At 42.3% G+C, this 21,091-nt stretch overlaps 1 protein-coding gene across 4 annotated transcripts in view; it reads right to left on the reverse strand.

Annotated features, from left to right (window-relative positions):
* Window positions 1-18,847, reverse strand: part of LOC110491482 (thyroid hormone receptor alpha-B) — a 149,493-nt gene extending 130,646 nt beyond the window's left edge. For 2 of the 4 annotated variants that reach the window (XR_016487158.1, XM_021564964.3), the window contains exon 1: window positions 18,238-18,847. The gene's annotated coding sequence lies outside the window, so the exon portion shown is untranslated. The remainder of the gene's footprint in view (window positions 1-18,237) is intronic. The other 2 variants (XR_016487159.1, XM_021564965.3) reach the window with 2 other exon arrangements.
* Between the last annotated feature and the right edge of the window lie 2,244 nt (window positions 18,848-21,091).

Here is a 21,091-nt window from a genome sequence, read left to right on the forward strand (position 1 = left end):
TCCTCAGAATAGCCCATGCCTGAACTGTGAGCATGCGCGCGTGTGCACATCCTCAAATCCGGTTCAATAATAAATTATTTCATTGGAACATTCACGCACACACACGCACGCACACACACACACGATCTCTCTGGGGCCACACGGCCAGCCTTGGCCCCATAGCGTACTCCAGATGTGGAATGCAGGGACGCACAGGGGACAGTTGGACACTTCCCAACCTGGACAAGGGTCAAGGACTCAACCGAGGCAAGGTGGAAATGGAGTATCTGTTTGGAACATGTCCCACGAGCCAATTCTACTGTACCGATTTGCTCCTCAGTCATAGAGTTCAACTCAATTTACAGGCTCTTAGGGCAAGAACAGCTGTACAGAAGACAGTTATCTATATTAACACTTGTCGTCCAAGTTGTCAAAACGTATATGCGTGTGTGTGTGTGTGTGTGTGTGTGTGTGTGTGTGTGTGTGTGTGTGTGTGTGTGTGTGTGTGTGTGTGTGTGTGTGTGTGTGTGTGTGTGAGGGTGTAAGAGTGCTGCTTACAAATGCATGGAGGACTATCTGTACTTGTATGTATGCATTCATATGGGTATGTGTACTCTTGTCCCGGTCAGTGAGTCTATTGCTCTAAAGGTCTGGTCACGTGCAGTAATCACAGATCCATTGCATCATGAGGATAATGTTTCCTCACACCAGGGAACTATAGAGAGATATTCACATGATCCTGAACTCTGCCCTTTCATATGAGTACATAAACACCGACACAGCCAGCTGCACTTAAACATATGTCAAAATCTTAAAGGCGTACTGTACATTGATGCATAACACCGTCCAAAATGCACAAGTACACACCCAATAGACTCTAGAGGGTTTTTAATTACTGTTCACAAAACAATGTCCATACAGGCTAGAACACTTTACAATGGAAGAAGACACCGGTAGCTTTCCTTGCTAGCTTACAGCTAAAGCAAATATCAATTAACTACCCTAGTACTTTGTTTGTGTTAATATGCAAACCATCATGCTAAATATACTGATTTCAAAGCTGTTTGCCACCAAAAACTTTATTCATTCACTTATTCTCTCTCACAAAGACTATCTAGTATTGCCTCAGCGAACTGACTGCCTTGTGAATGACATCATTACTGGTTAAAGAGACAGTGCACATTTTTTATAAAGAAAGCTCCTTCTAGGCTTGGGCAGTATACCGTATATACTGTATACTGGGGTACTTGGAAAAAGCCACAGGATGGTTTTCCAATATCGTCAATACCGTCAAAAATATTTATTTGAAGATTTTCAATAATTGTGAATATTTGTAGATACTTTTTAAAGTTATTACCAGCAGTGCAATAACTTAGGAGATAAAGCAGATTGCGTTCTTCATTTCACCTGTCACATTATTTTAAATGATGAAGCTTACCGTAGTTCTCCCAGAACAGGTGAGCCACTCTCACGTGTTGGTTTGTAAATAGCACAACAGGAGAAAGCGAGCTGGTGAGTCCATAGCGTTCTATATCAATCAGTGAGTCTCTGTTGTGCAGCGCACATGAGTTGATGAAGTTACACTTGAAAGCAATTTACGTCTAAATGTTTGCTTTCAGATACATTATTCATACAACAGCCTGTTGAAACCACTTCAAATTAGTGGATTCGGCTATTTCAGCCACACCCGTTGCTGACAAGGTGTATAAAATCAAGCACACAGCCATGCAATCGCCAAAGACAAACATTGGCAGTAGAATAGCCCTACTGAAGAGCTCAGTGACTTGCAACGTGGCACCGTCATAGGATGCCACCTTTCCAACAAGTCAGTTTGTGAAATTTCGACCCTGCTAGCGCTGGGGGGGACCAACTCCATATTAATGCCCATGATTTTGAAATGAGATGTTCAACGAGCAGGTGTCCACATACTTTTGGTCATGCAGTGAATCTTATAATGGATTTCTGCCAGAAATCAAAGAGCTCTGGATGAGTTATCTGTACAGCTGCCATTTTTCCTTGTGCTTCCTACAAGCGTTAGTTCCCCTGTGCTTACTACTAGCGTTCTACTCATTTCTGCTCTGTGTACTACACATGCTGCTCTTCCTTAGAAAAGCATGCATCACAACTTTGTTCATTTGTGCAATTTCTCTGGTTCACTTTCGCTTGAAAATGTCCACACTCACTGAAAATGACATTTGGTAGAGACTAGCTATGCTTATATAACTTCATGAGTTGGATTTGCCCGTTTCGCTCGTTAGCATTTAGCTAACATTGTCTATGTGATTTCGCTATTATTTTGTGCTAATTGTTTTAGCATTCTGGTGTGCTATGCCGGTAATACCATAAATCGCAGTATAAGAGAAGGATGGTATGACAATGTGAACATCTGGATACCGCCCAAGCCTAGCTACTTCTATGCAAATGTTGTTTATCAGTACAATAAAATAAGTCCCAAATAGAAGGGAAACAGATTGTTTGTCATCTGTAGCCCCATGAAATCACCTAAAACAAGCTCAGTAACTCAAAGCATGGATAGGCCTAGGCGACATCTTAATTTACCCAGTTTATCAATAGAGATTTACCAATCAAATAAATGATTACCATTATGTAGTTAGATTTATTTGTATTTGTAATGACTGTATAATTGACTCATTAATGCATACATGGCAGTCTGAAAAAATGTTGATGTATAGAAATTCAAACTCAAAAGCTGCCCAAAGATTGAACAGAGCAGTAGCTGATTTCATATTTTCGGATCAAGGTCCATTCTGTGACTTTGGCTAATATTCCTTCTTTTTTGCCGTGGAATCATTTTTGTATTGAGTATCGTGATATTATCGTGTATTGTGATACTAAACCTGGTATAGGTCAACATTTTGATATCGTGACAACACTACACTACATTGGGCTCCCAAGTGGCGTAGCAGTCTAAGGCACGGAATCTCAGTGCTAGAGGTGTCACTACAGACCCTGGTTCAATTCCAGGCTGTATCACAACCGGCTGTGATTGGGAGTCCCATAGAGCGGCGCACAATTGGCCCAGTGTTTTCTGGGTTAGGGTTTTGCCTAGTTAAATAAAGGAAAATAAATAAATAAAACATTGCTCCAAACTGTTTTTGTGCATTAATTAGGTTGGAAATAACTTATAGGTGTTGTACAGAGTTCTTCTTCGAAAGCGAGATCTATGTCGGTCATGTAATGACACGGCACTCTATAAATATATGAAAGAAGTGTCAACAAGCTGTCGGCTAATGGGCATCCTGGTAAATCCAAATCAAATCAAACAGTCATCAGGGGTTCAAATAAATAATCGGACATTCCGATTAATCGGTCGACCTCTAGTTTAGATGGTACAATGATTCTCTACATTATACTTACTTGTTTGGTCAAATAAACTGAAATGAGGAACTATTACAATTTTATCAACCAGGAAATGTCAGGGCAATTTCTGCATAGTGCATCTTTAAATCTCTGAAATATCCCCCCCAAAAAATGTACATTTAGCTTGACAGTAAATTACTTCAGCAATCAGTGCTGATAGAGCAACTTGCTGTGGATCGGGTATGTGATTTAATCTGTAAAGGGAAGTTGTTTAGAGCAAATGCTATTTTAAGGGGGAGGAGAGAGCGAGAGAGGGTGGAGGAAGCTTGCCTTGAAGCGCTGGGCATCTTCTTATGACATGCATTATCTGAATTGGCCCACAGAATTACACCTATGGAGGCGAGCGGCTTCTATTGAGGAACTTTGAATGTCTTTGGTTTAACGTTGGACCAGAGCAAGCGTTAGCTAGCTAGCTAGCTAGCCAGCCAACTAACAAACTTGTGTGTGAAGAGAATTAACTAGAATTAATAACACATCTTACTTTTTTGTAGTTAATAAATCCAATGTGAAACAACTTGCAGTGAAAAAGTAAATCCATTCTTCTCTAATTAAACATCTCTTCCTAATTTCTGAATTACACTTGTAATATTGTCAGTAGGCTATAGTAACCTATGTAGGCTATAGTAACCTATAGTAACCTATGTAGGCTATAGTAACCTATGTAGGCTATAGTAACCTATGTAGGCTATAGTAACCTATGTAGGCTATAGTAACCTATGTAGGCTATAGTAACCTATAGTAAGTAACCTATGTAGGCCATAGTAACCTATGTAGGCTATAGTAACCTATGTAGGCTATAGTAACCTATGTAGGCTATAGTAACCTATGTAGGCTATAGTAACCTATAGTAAGTAACCTATGTAGGCCATAGTAACCTATGTAACCTACCTATGTAGGCTATAGTAACCTATGTAGGCTATAGTAACCTATGTAACCTACCTATGTAGGCTATAGTAACCTATAGTAACCTATGTAGGCTATAGTAACCTATGTAGGCTATAGTAACCTATGTAGGCTATAGTAACCTAGGCAAAGATTTCCAGCTGGCAGGCAGAGGCTGGAATAAGATTCTGAGTGACAGAGTGAGGGTTTGCATAGGCACTTTGCTACGATTTATGTGGGACTGGAAAAAAAATGCCCAGAACATAAAATAATGTTATTAACCGGTTCCCATGCTTTTAAAATATGTTCTGGAACAGTATAGATCGCTTTAGTTTTCGGATCGGGTTCTGTTCCTCCAATAATTGTACTATTTTCCGTTTTTTTTTGGTTCTGTTCCCTGAACCGGTTCCAACCCTTGATAGTCATGGTGTGTCAGTCAAAGACACGGACGGTGACGTTTCTACTTGTTGGTAATAGTATACCTGGCAAACAACAATCTCCATTTCTTGACGGGAAAAGTGCTAATTGTTTAAATGCAGCCACACCCATGAGGACACAATGGGAATTCACACAGACATGCACACAAACGCACGTACGGGCATACAAACACACACAAACACACCCAAGTCCCCTTGAGCTATGACTTCATTGTGACATGCACCCAACCACTGCCTCTTCACAGACACACACACTCTCACAAAAGAATATCAAGAGGCCTTCTCATAGCCAAGTCACCTGATGCATGAAATAACAGGTGTGCAGGACGGGAGAGGGAGGGAGTGACGGGGGTTAAATTGAGAGCTGAGATAACAATCGGGACAAGATGACAAGATGACAAATGGAGGTAGAATCAGCAGCAGCGGGCACGGCAGCGTCAACAAACAGAGGAGTGTTTTGTGTCGTGGAGTTTCCTATTTCCTATGTGCAGGGCCCCCTTCGCCGGTTGGGTTGCTAGCGCGCTTGCTAATCTTCCGGAGGAGAACTCCTGCAAGCCCTCATTACAGGATCTCACCTCGGCTAGCAACCCAGCCCCAGCCCTGCCCTATCACAATTCGTATGATAATATCAGTGATAGTGATAAATTACTGTGGGTGTTCAATTAATTACTGTGGTTTATGAGATTATTTCACCACAGGAATAAAAACAAAACAAAACCAGTAACTGCCCCAGGCTTGGCTTACTGTTGAATGTACAGAAACTCAGTCGGAGTGTAATCATGTGGAGCTGAACAATATGATTCCGGAAAGTTCATCTTTCAGATGTCTCTCGTCAGACAAACATTGAACCCTGGGACTGGGATTGCGGCTCACTGGGCAAAGGGTCATGTCTTGTCCAAAGAAAATGATGGAGGGACAACATCAACACTTCAGTATAAGACAAAAAAATAAACTATAGTTATTCTCTCTGTCTCTCTCTGTAGCCAAAGGAATATTTTACACACATCTCTCTGTTCATCGCTCCAGGGAAACTGATGTGGGACTATGTGTTAAGGGAGAGAGCCAGAAGTGTGATCAAAAAACTTGGGCGCTCTCCAACTGAAGCAGCTTGCAGTAAATTAATATGTAAGCCTTGTAGTGACAGTCAAAAGGAGGCAGGATGTCATAACCCAGCACAGTAAAAGCTTAATAAGGCCTACTCTCTCACACACACATTATCCCAAAGTAAATTCACTTCCCCACACACACACACAAACACACACGCATTATCCCAAAGGAAATTCACTTCCACACACACACACAAACACACACGCATTATCCCAAAGGAAATTCACTTCCCCATACTTGGAATTCCACAGTCTTGGGTGAAGAGCCAGGGCTTTAACGAAAAGCCACGTTTCTATTTTAAGGGCCGACTGTGCAACAAGGAGCTCTTATTTGGCCTTGTATATATATGTTAGCCAGTTAGCGTTAAAAATAAAATAGGACCCTAGTGTAAGAAGGGGCCTTAAATTTGAAAGGCTCAATGAAGAGGTGGACGGACTGCTGCTTGGGACCTGCCATACCCTCAGCTCCTGGAATAAGTCCATCGAAATTTCCTGAAGCGTGAAAGATTACAAAAACAGGGCAATAAAATGGCAGTGTTTCTTCACCATAGACACCCATTTATTCTCCCCACCCTGATTGGCAGTTCTGTGGAGGCTTCGGGAGGGCAGAGCTAAGATCGTGGCCATCTTATGTAAACTTCCGTGCTCGTTTGTAATTTCCTTCCCATTCTGTTGCAGTTTGATGATTGTTCTGAGGTAGTATGCTGACTCGGCACGCTAACTGAGAAAGTGTTTCTTGACAAAGTAAAAAATAATGGGTAAGATTTTAAAAAATATATATATAATAATAATTGGATGTTAATAAACAAATTTAGCAGTTCAATTTTCATTTAAGCAATAAAACGATGACCTATTCACAGATGGCAAGGTACAATAGATGAATAGAACTTGGTCCGCTGCCAACATTCTAATCATCCCCTTTAATTCGGTCTAGCCGATATGGCCAAAATGTCAGATTTTTTTACAGTAGGACTGTGTTTGACAGGTTCTTAATTTCTACATTTGCTTTATGAGTAGTGCGTGACCCTAGGGTGAGACCACATACATTTTACGTGATTTCAATGAGTCTTTCTCCATTCTGATTGTTTTATACTGTTCCATCAAACTTCAACCAAAAATGTATTTCCACACTGCCACGTAGGGCTGCACGATATGGGCAAAACATCTAGGCCTTATTTTTAACAAAATATTGCATTATGATTTGACTTGTGATTTACATCGAAACACTTGGGTAAACTATCAGAATCATTCTAATCCTATAGTTAGAATGTAGTGCCCACCACAGTCTGGGTTGACATGACACCAAATTAAAAAGCTTTTTCATTCAGGTCAAACAACACTGTATTCAAAGTGCCCACTATTACATTCTATCTATACATTTAGAATACTCATAGGGTCTTTATGTGGAGGCGTTATTGGGCGCGTTCGATTGGATAACTTTTGTCAAGTCGGTGTCATCGCCTTTTAAAGTGTGTTGCATTATGGTTATAAAAATTGTCGACTGCAGGAATTTGACAAAACTCCAGTGATCACAGTTTATGCAGTTCTTTATGAAGTCGCCTTCAATTCACTGCAGTTGCTTCTCACCAACTGCAACTTGCAGCCTTCACCTGCATTGTGGGAGGCACTACTTGTCAACCAATCATTGGGGTGTTTTTGTTTGACCCACGTTCACATGGCCAAAGACGTGACTGAAACAGGAACCAACTTTGCCGCGATTATAAAGCTACAGGGGGTGAAACTGAAAGTGACATGAGACTTCTCTCTAACTAATTAATTGTACACAAGCGTTGCAGTTTGTGAGTGTGTGATATAGGGGTATATTATTTATACAGAAAACCTATATAAAACTATAGCATTTATGTTGACACTGCCATGTTAATCTGAGCCTTGCTGAACTACAAGGAAACAATTATACCTTAGGGACTATTTTGTTAAAAAAAAATAAAGAGTCAAGATTAGACTACTACTACTTAAACTACAGTAGTTGTAGTCCAGAGAAGCCCTGTGTATATGTATACTGAATCATGCCATTCAGGGTTGCTACTCTGCTTTCCTGTGACATCTCCGCAAATCCGTCACGACTTCATTTCTCTCCCAGTGTGTAAACACAAACAGAGAGGCTACTAAAATGGGCCCATGCCAGACAGTGTCAGATGGACTCCGACTCGTAAAGCCGTCGCCCTGGCAAAAATAATGCTCCCGCGCCGCGCGCCAAATCTTCCAGCTCATGAAAGAGGTTGTAGAGCTGGAGGGAACAAGCAGTCGTAACCAGGGCTACATGACTGCTTTTGATATGTGTAAAACAGCCTCAACTCCCCCTGTCCAATAAAGGGACATTTTATACCTTATCATGTCCCTGTGAGCTGAAGTCGGCTGCAGATTAAGACAGAAAGAGAGAGAGAGGCAGAGAGAGAGAGAGAGAGGCAGAGAGAGAGAGAGAGGCAGAGAGAGAGAAAGAAAGAGAGAGAGGTTTTTGTATATTATCTACTTCACTTTCTTTGGCAATGTTAACATATGTTTCCCATGCCAATAAAGCCCCTTGAATTGAATTGAGAGAGAGGCCCTGAGGCAGAGACTGGGCTCATGGAAGTCTCGCAGTCATGATCATACTAGGAGTGGCAAGAGAGGTGGAGGAGGGCGCTGTCTGGCAACCATTTGCATGGAAATCCCAGCCGGGAAGAAAAAGCAAATAAAAAGGAGCAGAGACAGAAAAGTTATGGGGACCCTGCCTGCTAGGAAATGAAGAGAGGAGGCTTGGCTTAGCTTGGCTGGAGCTGAAAGAACAGAGACGAAAAAATCTTTGGAAAGCCACACATTTGCCTCTGAAGGCGAGACGCAGACGGTTTGTTGGTAGTGGTCTGTTTGTGTGCGCGCGTTGTCGTCTGTGGTAGTGTGCGTTATCTCAAAGACGCCAGGCAAGCTTATCAGCAGTTAGGGGGCTGCGTTGTCTTCTGAACAGGCTGAAAGCAGCCAGTCAAAGTTCAGCTTCATTAGTAGTGTAAGGAACTCAGCCGCCACTTCACTCAAGTTCACACTGAGAGGTGAACAGGTACCTACGGTTCATGAAGTTCATTGTATGTGGGCTGAAAAAGTTTGGTGCCCAAAATCAATCATTGCATTCAAGAAGAAAAGCAACATAGAACAATTTGTCACTTTTTGGGAGACCTGACCAAATTCACATAGAATGAGTTATAGATCGGACATTCTACTTGAAAGCAAGTCTAAGAAGTAGTAGATCTGTTCTATATCTGCTATTTCTATGCTTCTTGTTCTTAAGTTTTGCTTTTGAGTCTTTTACGTTCAGTTTTGTACACCCGCTTCAAACAGCTGAAACAACAATATATTTGGTTATGTAAAATATATTTCACAGTGGTTCAGATGGTACAATGATTCTCTACACTATACCAGCTTATTTTGTCACAAACTGAAATTAGGTGAACTATTATAGTTTTAACAACCAGGAAATGGTGGAGCGGTTTCTGCATAGTGCAACTTTAAGCTTAGGGTGACGTAGAAGCGCAAGTGAAATGGTGCCTGAGGAAAACCATTGGTCACTCAGAAATGACAACCCACACTCAGTAAATAGCCCCTTCTTCACCTCAGCCAATGGCGAGTCACAATGACAACCCTAAACCATTTAAGTCTCCCCTGACCTCATGTCGTTTGACCCCTATCTACTGGTTAAACCATAGACGAGTGGTCACCAACCTTTTCTGGGTCAAGATCACTTTTGCAGTCAAAAAGCAAGCTGAGATCTACCATAAAAACATGAACCTAATAAAAACAGTTCTGTAGGAATGAGGTTTGAACAGTAGGTTTAATACATTATCACAGCATATTGGCTATATGTCTGGCCTGCCAATGTTGTTCTTCTCAGACCGTATTATATTTAAAAACTCGAGCTTTGATTAGAAAATAGAGGAGTTTGTGTAGCACCTGCGAGTTCCCAGTTGTCTTGAACAAGGTATTAGTCTCAGCAGAGGGAGGGAGAGATTAGCAGAGGGTCCGCCTCTCACGACCCCTGCTCTCTCCTTCCTTTCCTCCGGTGAGACTAACCAGGAGAGGGGACACCTTCTTGTCTTCGACCTGATGGCGATACTCGAGTCAGTAACACATCTGCCTCAGGCACAAATTCACGTTGTTCCTATGACCAGAGAAAGTGAAATACTCCTCAATATTAAAATAGACACAACGAGCTGCTAATAATAGTACAAACGAAGGGCTATCGATACACTTGGCTACGCATTCATGCAGTTGCAGCGCGAACTGAAGTAGAGAGAAGCACGTTTTATGTTTTGTAATAGTGTTGAATCATTTTTTGGGGGGCAGTGCTGAATAAAAACTTAAACATGAGCCTCCCGGGTGGCGCAGTGGTTAAGGGCGCTGTACTGCAGCGCCAGCTGTGCCATCAGAGTCCCTGGGTTTGCGCCCAGGCTCTGTCGTAACCGGGCGTGACCGGGAGGTCCGTGGGGCGACGCACAATTGGCCTAGCGTCGTCCGGGTTAGGGAGGGCTTGGTCGGTAGGGATGTCCTTGTCTCATTGCGCACCAGCGACTCCTGTGGCGGGCCAAGGCTGCCGGGTGCACGGTGTAGCCTCCGACACATTGGTGCGGCTGGCTTCCGGGTTGGATGCGCGCTGTGTTAAGAAGCAGTGCGGCTGGTTGGGTTGTGTATCGGAGGACGCATGACTTTCAACCTTCGTCTCTCCCGAGCCCGTACGGGAGTTGTAGCGGTGAGACAAGATAGTAGCTACTACAACAATTGGATACCATGAAATTGGGGAGAAAAAGGGGTAAAAATTCTAAAAAATTAAACATGAACTCGCTCATTAAAACAGCAGCTCTTTGCTGTAGCTATTCTTTGATAGCGATTTCTTTTAAAACAATTACTACACATAGACTATCTATAGTAATTGTTTTTATGAAATAGCTGTGGCCAGGGTCATGGAAGCTTTAGTAGGCACACAGTTCTTTTTGCGATCCGATTGGCCAGCGCAGTTGGCACACTCAATTTATTTAGCCACAAATCTCCCGGTCCACCTGGTCGGCGGAGTTTGTCTTTTCAGACAAAGGAAATGGCAAAAAAATGGGAACTTTTGAATCAAGTGCACCTACTGCGCTCAACTGGTTGGTGACCACTGCCATAGACCGTAAAATGAATTGACAAAGCCATCAATGACGTCACCCCATTGCTTCCTATGTGAAGTCTCAGTGGGCATTTGAAGATCAGGAAGTGTTGTTTTAGTGCGTTGCCATCTTGCTTCATGGAGGAGTTTTTGGAAACATTGCACAGTTTAAGCTATTCTAGGAAGTGACTTTGCAGGCAAGCTCAGTGCTGTCCCCTCTGAGTATCTCAAATTGAAGGCCGACCGAGGTACTGCAGGTTGCAATTTATCTTTAACTTCTGTGTGCAATTTTCAAATAATCGGTTAAAGGAAATACCTCTGGTGAAATAGAAACCAGTATTGGTACCATGATTGTGTATGAAAGATGTTTTGTATCCACGAATAGAGTTGTGATTGAAATTTCAGAAAATGTTCAGATTTCACAGGAAACAAACAAACAGAAATATAGTTGCTAGACAGGATAAAAACCTGTTACTATTGACTAGAAATCAATGAGTGTGTCAAACACAGAAGCATGGTGAAGAGAGTATAAAAGGGATTATAAACTGGCTGGTTCGAGCCCTAAATGCTGATTGACTGACATCCATGGCATATCAGACCGTATACCACAGGTATGACAAAACATGTATTTTTACTGCTCTAATTACATTGGTAATCTGTTTATAATAGCAATAAGGCACCTCGGGGGTTTGTGATATATGGCCAATATACCACGGCTAAAGGCTGTATCCAGGCACTCCGCACCGTGGTGCATAAGAACAACCCGTAGCCGTGGTATATTGGCCATATACCACAAACCCCCAGGGGGACCTTGTTGCTTAAAGATAGTCACTTGTTTGTAACTGCACAAAACAACCTCTAATGCATCGGGCCAGGACATGTTTCAACTCTACCTCTGGGAGAAAGATGACATTTTGGTCAACCGTGTTAATAAAATAAAAATGGTAAACGTTGGCATTGTCACACACTGTTATAACACTCATTTATCAAAAGCGCACATTTTAAAGCCTTTGGGAGAAGGTCAGTCCAATTCAATTCAACCCGGCGGATCAACAAATTGGATGCACAATGGTATGTGAGCATATCTCAGGACAGACAACGCTGGCTATTGTTTATCCAGTCAAACAATTTCAATTGTTATCCGCTCACATCTATGGGACCAACTCTACATTACCTTCATCTTAATCATTCAAATGGACTTTGATATAAAAGGTTTTATCCGTCGTAAAGACGATGTGCCTCAAATGCTGTCATTCGCAGAGCGACAACATACAGATCAGCTGATGGCATTTTGTGCTGGACTGCCTGCACCTTTCTGAACGGAGACCACGAGAGCAACCTGTGAGCGCATGGCATAAATCGGTGACATAATCTAATTAGTCATAAACATGAGCAGGGACAATCACGCGAGAGCACTCCGGGGACATGTGTGGGATGACTAACTCTGCTGCACAGTATTCAGGTCAAGTCGACATGAAAACCATTCACTGTCAAAGCAAAGAACATTGTAACCCCAAAAAATATCATATTTCTCAAACACAGTACATTGTCCAGTCTTAGTCGATATTGTAGAAGTAAGTAATGGAATCCGGACAAATTCCAGTCTGGCCCCATTGCCCACTCTCACTCTCAGCCTACTGTTCAGGAAAGGGCTCGACGTGTTTGACTACCCAGCATGTCACGGTCTCTCTGTAGTCTCCTCTTCTCTGCTCTCTCTGACATCATAATAGAGTGGATTCAGATCAGGACATCGGCTGCACTGCATAGCCTGCTTATATAACTGAACTCCATCTCACTTTATCTAAGCTTCCAGCACCACTGCCCCATACAGAGAGAGACCGAGGGGCAAATGAGGAGGAAAAGCTGAAATGTCTTGAGTCAATAAGTATTCAATCCCTTTGTTATGGCAAGCCTAAATACAAATTTGCTTAACAAGTCACATAATGCGTTACATGGACTCACTCTGTGTGCAATAATAGTGTTTAACATAATTTTTTAGGAATACCTCATCTCTGTACCCCACACATACATTTATCTGTAAGGTTCCTTAGTCAAGCAGTGAATTTCAAACACAGATTCTACCACAAAGACCAGGGAGGTTTTCCAATGACTCGAAAAGAAGGGCACCTATTGGGAGATGGGTAAAAAATACATTGAATATCCCATTGAGCATGGTGAAGTTAGTAATTACACTTTGGATGGTGTGGCTCAGTTGGTAGAGCAAGGAGCTTGCAACGCCAGGGTTGTGGGTTCGATTCCCATGGGGGACCAGTACAAAAACTGTATGCACTCACTACTGTAAGCCACTCTGGATAAAAGCGTCTGCTAAATGACTAAAATATCAATGCAAGTGTATCAATACATCCAGTCACTACAAAGATACTGTTGACAGAGAGGAAGGAAACCGCTTAGGGATTTCACCATCCGGCCAATGGTGTCTTTAAAACAGTTACAGAGTTGAATGGCTGTGAGAGGAGAAAACATTGTAGTTACTCCACAATACTAACCTAAATGACAGAGTGAAAAGAAGAGAGCCTGTATGGAATAAAATTATTCCAAAACATGCATCCTGTTTGTAGTTAGGCACTAAAGTAAAACTGATAAAAATGTGCAAAGAAATTAACTCTATGTCCCGAATACAAAGCGTTATGTTTGGGGATAATCCAGCACATCACCGAGTACCACTCTTCATATTTTCAAGAATGGTGGTGGCTGCATCATGTTATGGCTATGCTTGTCATCGGCAAGGACTAAGGAGATATTTAGGATAAAAAGTAACAGAATAGAGCTAAGAACAAGCAAAATCCTAAAGGAAAACCTGGTTTTGTATCCTTTCCAACAGACACTGGGAAACAAATCCACCTTTCAGCAGGATAATAACTTAAAACACAAGGCCAAATATACACTTGAGTTGCTTACAAAGATGACATTGAATGTTGCTGAGTGGCCCAGTTACAGTTATGACTTAAATCAGCTATAACATCTACGGCAAGACTTGAAAATGGCTTTCTAACTTGGCAGAGCTATAAAAAAAAATATGCTAATATTGTAAAATCCAGGTGTGGAAAGCTCTTAGAGACTTACCCAGAAAGACTCACAGCTATAATCACTGCTAAAAGTGATTCTAACATGTATTGACTCAAGGGTGTGAATACAGTACTAGTCAAAAGTTTGGACACACCTACTCATTCCATGGTTTTTCTTTATTTTACACATTGTAGAATAATAGTGAAGACACCAACACTATGAAATAACACATACGGAATCATGTAGTAACCAAAAAAGTGTGAAAAAAATTCAAATATATTTTATATTTCAGATTCTTCCAAGTAGCCACCCATTGACTTGATGAAAGCTTTGCACACTCTTGGCATTCTCTCAACCAGCTTCATGAAGTAGTCAGGTTCGTGCCATGGGGGAGATCTTCATAAGCTATACTCAGCCTTGTCTCAGGGTAGTAAGTTGGTGTTTTGCAGATATCCCTCTAGTGGTGTGGGGCTGTGCTCTGGCAAAGTGGGTGGGGTTATATCCTGCCTGGTTGGCCCTGTCCGGGGGTATCGTCGTACGGGGCCACAGTGTCTCCCAACCCCTCCTGTCTCAGCCTCCAGTATCTATGCTGCAATAGTGTATGTGTCGGGGGGCTAGGGTCAGTCTGTTTTATCTGGTGTAATTCTCTTGTCTTATACAGCGTCCTGTTTGAATGTAGGTACACTCCCTCTAATTCTCTCTCTCACTCCCGGAGGACCTGAGCCCTAGGACCATGCCTCAGGACTACCTTGCCTGATGACTCCTTGCTGTCCCCAGTCCACCTGGTCGTGCTGCTGCTCCAGCTTCAACTGTTCTGCCTGTGGCTATGGAACCATTACCTGTTCACCGGACGTGCAACCTTGTCCCGGACCTGCTGTTTTCGACTCTCTCTCTCTACAGCACCTGCTGTCTCGAACTCTGAATGCTCGGCTATGAAAAGCCAACTGACATTTACTCCTGAGGTGCTGACCTTTTGCACCCTCTACAACCACTGTGATTATTATTATTTGACAGTGCTGGTCATCTATGAACGTTTGAACATCTTGGCCATGTACTGTTATAATCTCCATCCGGCACAGCCAGAAGAGGACTGGCCACCCCTCAGAGTCTGGTTCCTCTCTAGGTTTCTTCCTAGGTTCCTGCCTTTCTAGGGAGTTTTTCCTAGCCACCTTGCTTCTTCATCTGCATTGCTTGCTGTTTGGGGTTTGAGGCTGGGTTTCTGTACAGCACTTTGTGACATCTGCTGATGTAAAAAGGGCTTTATAAATACATTTAACTGATTGATTGACTGATAGTTACCTAGAATGCATTTCAATTAACAAGTGTGTCTTGTTAAAATTTAATTTGTGGAATTTCTTTCCTTCTTAATGCATTTGAGCCAATCAGTTGTGTTGTGACAGGGTACGGTTGGTATAAAGAAGATAGACCTATTTGGTAAAAGACCAAGTCCATATTATGGCAAGGACAGCTCATATAAGCAAAGATAAACGAAAGTCCATCATTACTTTAAGACATGAAGGTCAGTCAATCTTACTGATATCCCCCCCCCCCCCCCGTACTAAACATAAACAGTATGCACTAATACACACATAATAAACCATGTAAACCTGTACACATTAGTGCATTTTTGTTGTTGTTGTTGTTGTATCTTTAACTCTTATTTTACCAGGTAAATTGAGTGAGAACAGATTCTCATTTACAGCAGCAACCTGGGGAATAGTTACAGGAGAGAGTAGGGGGGGGGGGATGAATGAGCCAATTAGAAGCCTGGGATGATTAGGTGGCCATGATGGTATGAGGGCCAGATTGTGAATTTAGCCAGGACACCGGGGTTAACACCCTTACTTTTACGATAAGTGGCATGGGATCTTTGGTGACCGCAGACAGTCAGAACACCCCTTTATCATCCCATCTGAAAGTGACGGGAACCCAAATTGTAGGAGGCTGAGTTACTGTACACAAATGAAATCATTGAAATACAGAAACTTCCCAAAGCCCACACGGGGTTTATTTGCTTTCAGAAACATGTTTATGGTGTAATGTCTGATTTGGCCAAGGGCCGAGGCTAATCAACCGAGGCAAAGAAGACAGAGTTTTAAACACCTAGGTAATGATTAATGTGTAGGTGGAAATCTGGATGAAAGTCAAGGACTCGATGTATTAGGTTTTATCATAGAGCTGGGAAATATCTCCCTCCCAAATGTAAACAGCTATCAGTATCCCTGATATTTGCCCTACCACTTGTATGGCGTTGTTCTGAACCCACTGCCCCCAAGTCGTTGTGACATCGTCAAGTTCGCCACGCCCACCCCGTCCATTGGTCTGCCCTTAATGGAGATTGTGCGCGCCCGGTCGAGCGTGTGTAGCAAGCTAATTAGTTTAAATATCAAACAGTACTGCCACAGCAGCATAACATTTGATTAACACTTGATAACACTTGATTTACATCACCATCAATATTCGGCCTGGTTGGCTGATAGCACTTAATAATTTCCTTAGCTGCGGGAAAGTTGCTGGAGCTGCTGCAGCACCCCTGATATATGTAAATACATGTGCCAAAGTTATAGAATTACTGCTGTCTGTTCAGAAAGAAATTACATTTTCAGAATAGCCTACTGTACCCGAGTAGTCCTATAATGTAGCCACAGAGGATCAATAGCTTTTTATTTTTTATTGCCTAGATGTGGTTGGAAAGCAAAATGGCTCCTGCTGAAGAGAGAAGACTCTAATCTGTCTGCTTTAAGCTACCTTAATATTTAATCAACTTCCAAATAGGCCTATTGAGCAAACATTGTTTTAAGTAAAACAAGAGAGAAGTAGGCTTTGGCACGAGCGCATAGCGAGCTGTGCATTATTAGGCGAGTCAGTGAAACTGAAAAGCTTTTTTAGGACTATAATTTTCTTGTCATATTGTACAATATGTGTGTCTCCACACACACCTAGGCCCAGGCTATTGATGGATTCAAGACAAGGTTGTTTTTATTGATCTTAGATTCTCAGTTGGTCAGTGTCAAAGTAGCCTGTCATTTCCATCAGTTGTGCCGTATTACAAAAGTATCCAGTCCTGCACAATGATGTATAATTGCATGAAATGCGCTTATAAAAGGCCACATTTTTCCTGGACCCTAGGCTCCTAAAAATGGTCCCCATGTGGTCAAAAACAAAACCATCAGTGATTGGATCATTTCGAACCAATCAGAGTATCAAAGCCAATGACACATTTTCAAAACGCCGCTTTACCCATGTGTGTTCTGGGTCTGGCCCAACCCATCCGTTTCTGGGACCAATCAGACGGTCTAGAATGGATTTGCTCGAGGGGGGGGGGGGGGGGGGCATTCCTGCAGAGCCAGGAATGACCAGATGCAGGAACGCCCCGAATTGCGGGCTGCAGTTGTACACTATTGACTGATTGAGGAGAAGAAACTTTAATGTCCATGGGCGTGGTGTTGCGTTTGGCCAGAGCATAGAGTTTGGATAGCCAGGCAACATTTAAATGGACATTACTGTATGACAGCACTAAGAAAACAGACACATTTATTATAATAGAATAGTAAGTAACGTTGTACCAAGCTATTGACATTACACAGGAATTTCCCAAACAAGACTAAATGATTTGGCTGTGCGTAACTGCCATGTGTTCCATGATATTTCCCAGGTCCATATTGTTGGTATGCCCTATGACTGTCAGAAATCAATATTCATGGAGCTATAGGCCTAGAATTATCCGTTTCATTCTGCGGTATCATAGCAAATGTGATGTGTAATTTGTACTGTAACCCTTAGAAGTTGGCAGTTAGCCAAACTATTTGCTGCAACTGTGCTACAAACATACCTGCACCAGATTTGAACAATATGACACTTACATGCTAAAATAATATTTGAACCTCCTACACACAAAGCCACACAACCTGCACAATAATAGACAGATGCGTGTGCGTGTGTGTGTGTGTGTGTGTGTGTGTGTGTGTGTGTAGTATCATAAATTAATAAATACAAGTTAGGCCCCTCAGTTGATTATGTGAACACATTGCACACGGACTATCTGCATCGACAACTACATCAGACAATAAATTAAATAAACACTACAACAACAGTACAACAGTAATTGCGGCGAATTATATTTTAGCACGCAAACTGTAGGAGGCCAAGGTGAAGCTATACTGTAGCCTACATAACGCTGCTGATCTGTCAAACCATGCAGCTACTAGGGCTAGCTTGGACAGAAAAATACGCACAAATGCGACATGCACGGTGGGTAGAACACGTTTGAAAGTAAATATGTGCCAATGAGACTCACCGTCAGGTTCTTCTACTGTTTTGGACGGGAATACGGTTGTTTTGAGACTGAAACGAGGATGAAAAAGTCAAAGCCTCTCCGTATAAAGCGCAAGTGGAGTGGTAGGGTATGCAACTGCACAGTACCGGGCTTTTCTATTTAAAAAAATTCCTCTGCAAAGCGCCGCTTGCCGTCAAAACGTCTCGTGCGGTTCCTAATTTGCACTTAAACAAAGTCACAAGGTGCTCTTTATTTGGGATTTCCCATGAGGTGTGTGTAAAAAGGTGCTCCAGTAACGTTTCGGTAGGCTGCCACGACAGGGAAATGGAATCAAGAGATATACTATTGCTCCTCCCTCCGCATATGTACAGTATGGGGCGCACACTGCTCTGGGCCAATGCAATGCTCTGGGCCCGCATAAAACAATTTAATAAAACTAGCTATCTACCGCTCTCTACAGGACTACCACTCTCTACAGGACTAACACTGTAAAGTACAAACACATCTACCTCTGATTCTAAAAACGTCTTTAAAAGTAGCAATATTCGCTTTGAATGTGAGACCATGAGAATGAATGTAGCCTAGTGTGGAGATGTTGCGCATCCCCTGGCATTCACACTGATACAAGTCTGGCGTGGTGCGTTATTCTCGTCCTCATATAGGCTAGGTTCGCCGAGGACGCGGTCCAGCTCCTCCCTTCACAAAAAAGAATGAAAGACCTCAAGTACCTGACTTGCCTTACCCGATGGGAGATGAGGTTAGGTGAGGACCATGAGCTTTTCTCAATAAGACAAAACCATTTTCAATCAAACTATTAAATACCCTAAAATAAATTACACCTATGAGATGAAAATATGAGGCTATTAATAAAATAAAACAATTCTTATCACATGCCATGCTTATTGTCTGCTTATAATGATACACCTTGAAGGTATTCTATAGTCTACAGCATATTTGTATGGACCCTGAAAACCTACGCATCTGACTGACAATATTTTGCACCGAACGCTGAGGGAGGACTTGGAGACAGGGCTCAACACTTGGGCAATGTTAAATACTCTACAGATAGCAGATGGGAAATTGTTATTAATAATGCGAGAAAGCCTGTCTGCAAAGCAGAAGTTTGGGTCGTATCCAAGAGCAATATGGGAGTGGATTGCATTTTCTGTCATATTGTATCAGTAGGAAGAGCTCCACATGTTACTGCCTAGAGACAACAAACTGGCTAGCTTATATAAGGATTTGATTTAATAACTTCCAAAATATGTATTTTACCATGACCCCAATGATGATGATTCCAAAACTGTCCATTGCTTTATATTAAGGTGACGTGCTAAAACATGACAACTTTTGCTTCCATTCGGCCTAAATAATCCCCCTCTTTTTCCCATTAAACAGAGCACTAAGATTTATATCATGGCTGACAGATATTTCCATCAATAGCATATGGATCCTTTTCTAGGTGGTAAGAGCTCATATATAAGAATTATGCTATTTCTGCTGTTAGAGAGAACTCACACATTAAATGGCACAGGGTTTGAGAAATCATGAGACATGATGATATATGCTTCCAAGGCATCAACGATGATTCCGAAAAATTCTGTCTATTTCACCCATTTCCATCTCATCTAAGAGCTGCATGGACATGGCTGAGCAGAATGTATGCTTACTGGCTCGGTTCAGTCAAACCTCAGTCACATCATCTAATCTTCCAGACAAATATGTTTAGAGAAAAGCACACTATCAGGTGTATTAGGATATGTTTTCAGAACATTTAATGCTAGCACTTGTGACATGTACATTGGATGGAATCAACTATCGATTGAAATCCCCCGTGTGAGGGAATAGAGATGGATCCTTCGTTGCTAAACCCTTGTCAACATGGTGTGTGCCTGACTGATGTACAGCAGATGGGATCTGGGAGGTTTGATATGGGGAGTTGCTGTCTTTGATGGCAGCACCCTACACATTTCCGTTTGATCACACTGAGCAACAGTGTTTTCCCCCGGAACAAAGCAGCTAGTCCATCATAGGCTCATCTGACAGTCTGATCAAATTTATGTGTGTGTGTGTGTGTGTGTGTGTGTGTGTGTGTGTGTGTGTGTGTGTGTGCGTGCGTGCGCGTGCGTGCGTGTGTGTGTGTGTGCGTGCGTGCGCGTGTGTGTGCCTGTGCGCGTGTGTGTGTGTGTGTGTGTGTGTGTGTGTGTGCGTGCGTGTGCATGTGTGTGTGTGCGTGTGGGTGTCTGTAGGGGATTGAAGGGGCAGAGTGGAGGACTAGAGTGTCGAAAGGGCAATAGTAATTATTTTAGCTTCCATCGTGTGTTCAAATGACATGTAAACAAAGCAGTCAGTCCAATCACTGACTAGAGCACCCAACTGTTGTTCAATCCCTCTTGATATTGGTTGCTAGTCCCCCGCTTTAACCACTAGGCTACCCTGCCTAGTGGTTAAGCAAGCAAGCTGTATGTGAATGCAGGGCCTTTGATGGCGAACGTTCTCCAGCCTTTAGCATTTTTAAACTAAAAGGCATTGTTTCCAATGTATCTCACAGATTGCTGTGTGCAACAACAGTGGAACAGGAGGTTTGTTCCAGTTTGATCCCACAATCAGCTTTTTCATGTTGAAAGGCAGTGTTGAACGAAACCATCAGCCTTCCAATTTCACCTCTTCTTTGTCACAAAGAGGTTGACAGCTACTGGAGATGGTCTACGGTTGTCTAAGTTTGGCTAACTGCCATTAACTCTCAAAACATGGGGTTGATCATTCCACGCTCATCTGCAGAGAACTGATTTCCACGTTTGCACTACAAACAAGAAAAGAAAGTGCCAAAGATATAGAAACATCACTAGAATACCTAATCTTGGCACCCAGAACC

The sequence above is a fragment of the Oncorhynchus mykiss genome, chromosome 16 (assembly GCF_057628025.1).
Source record: "Oncorhynchus mykiss isolate SJ-2025 chromosome 16, ASM5762802v1, whole genome shotgun sequence".
Lineage (NCBI taxonomy): Eukaryota > Metazoa > Chordata > Actinopteri > Salmoniformes > Salmonidae > Oncorhynchus > Oncorhynchus mykiss.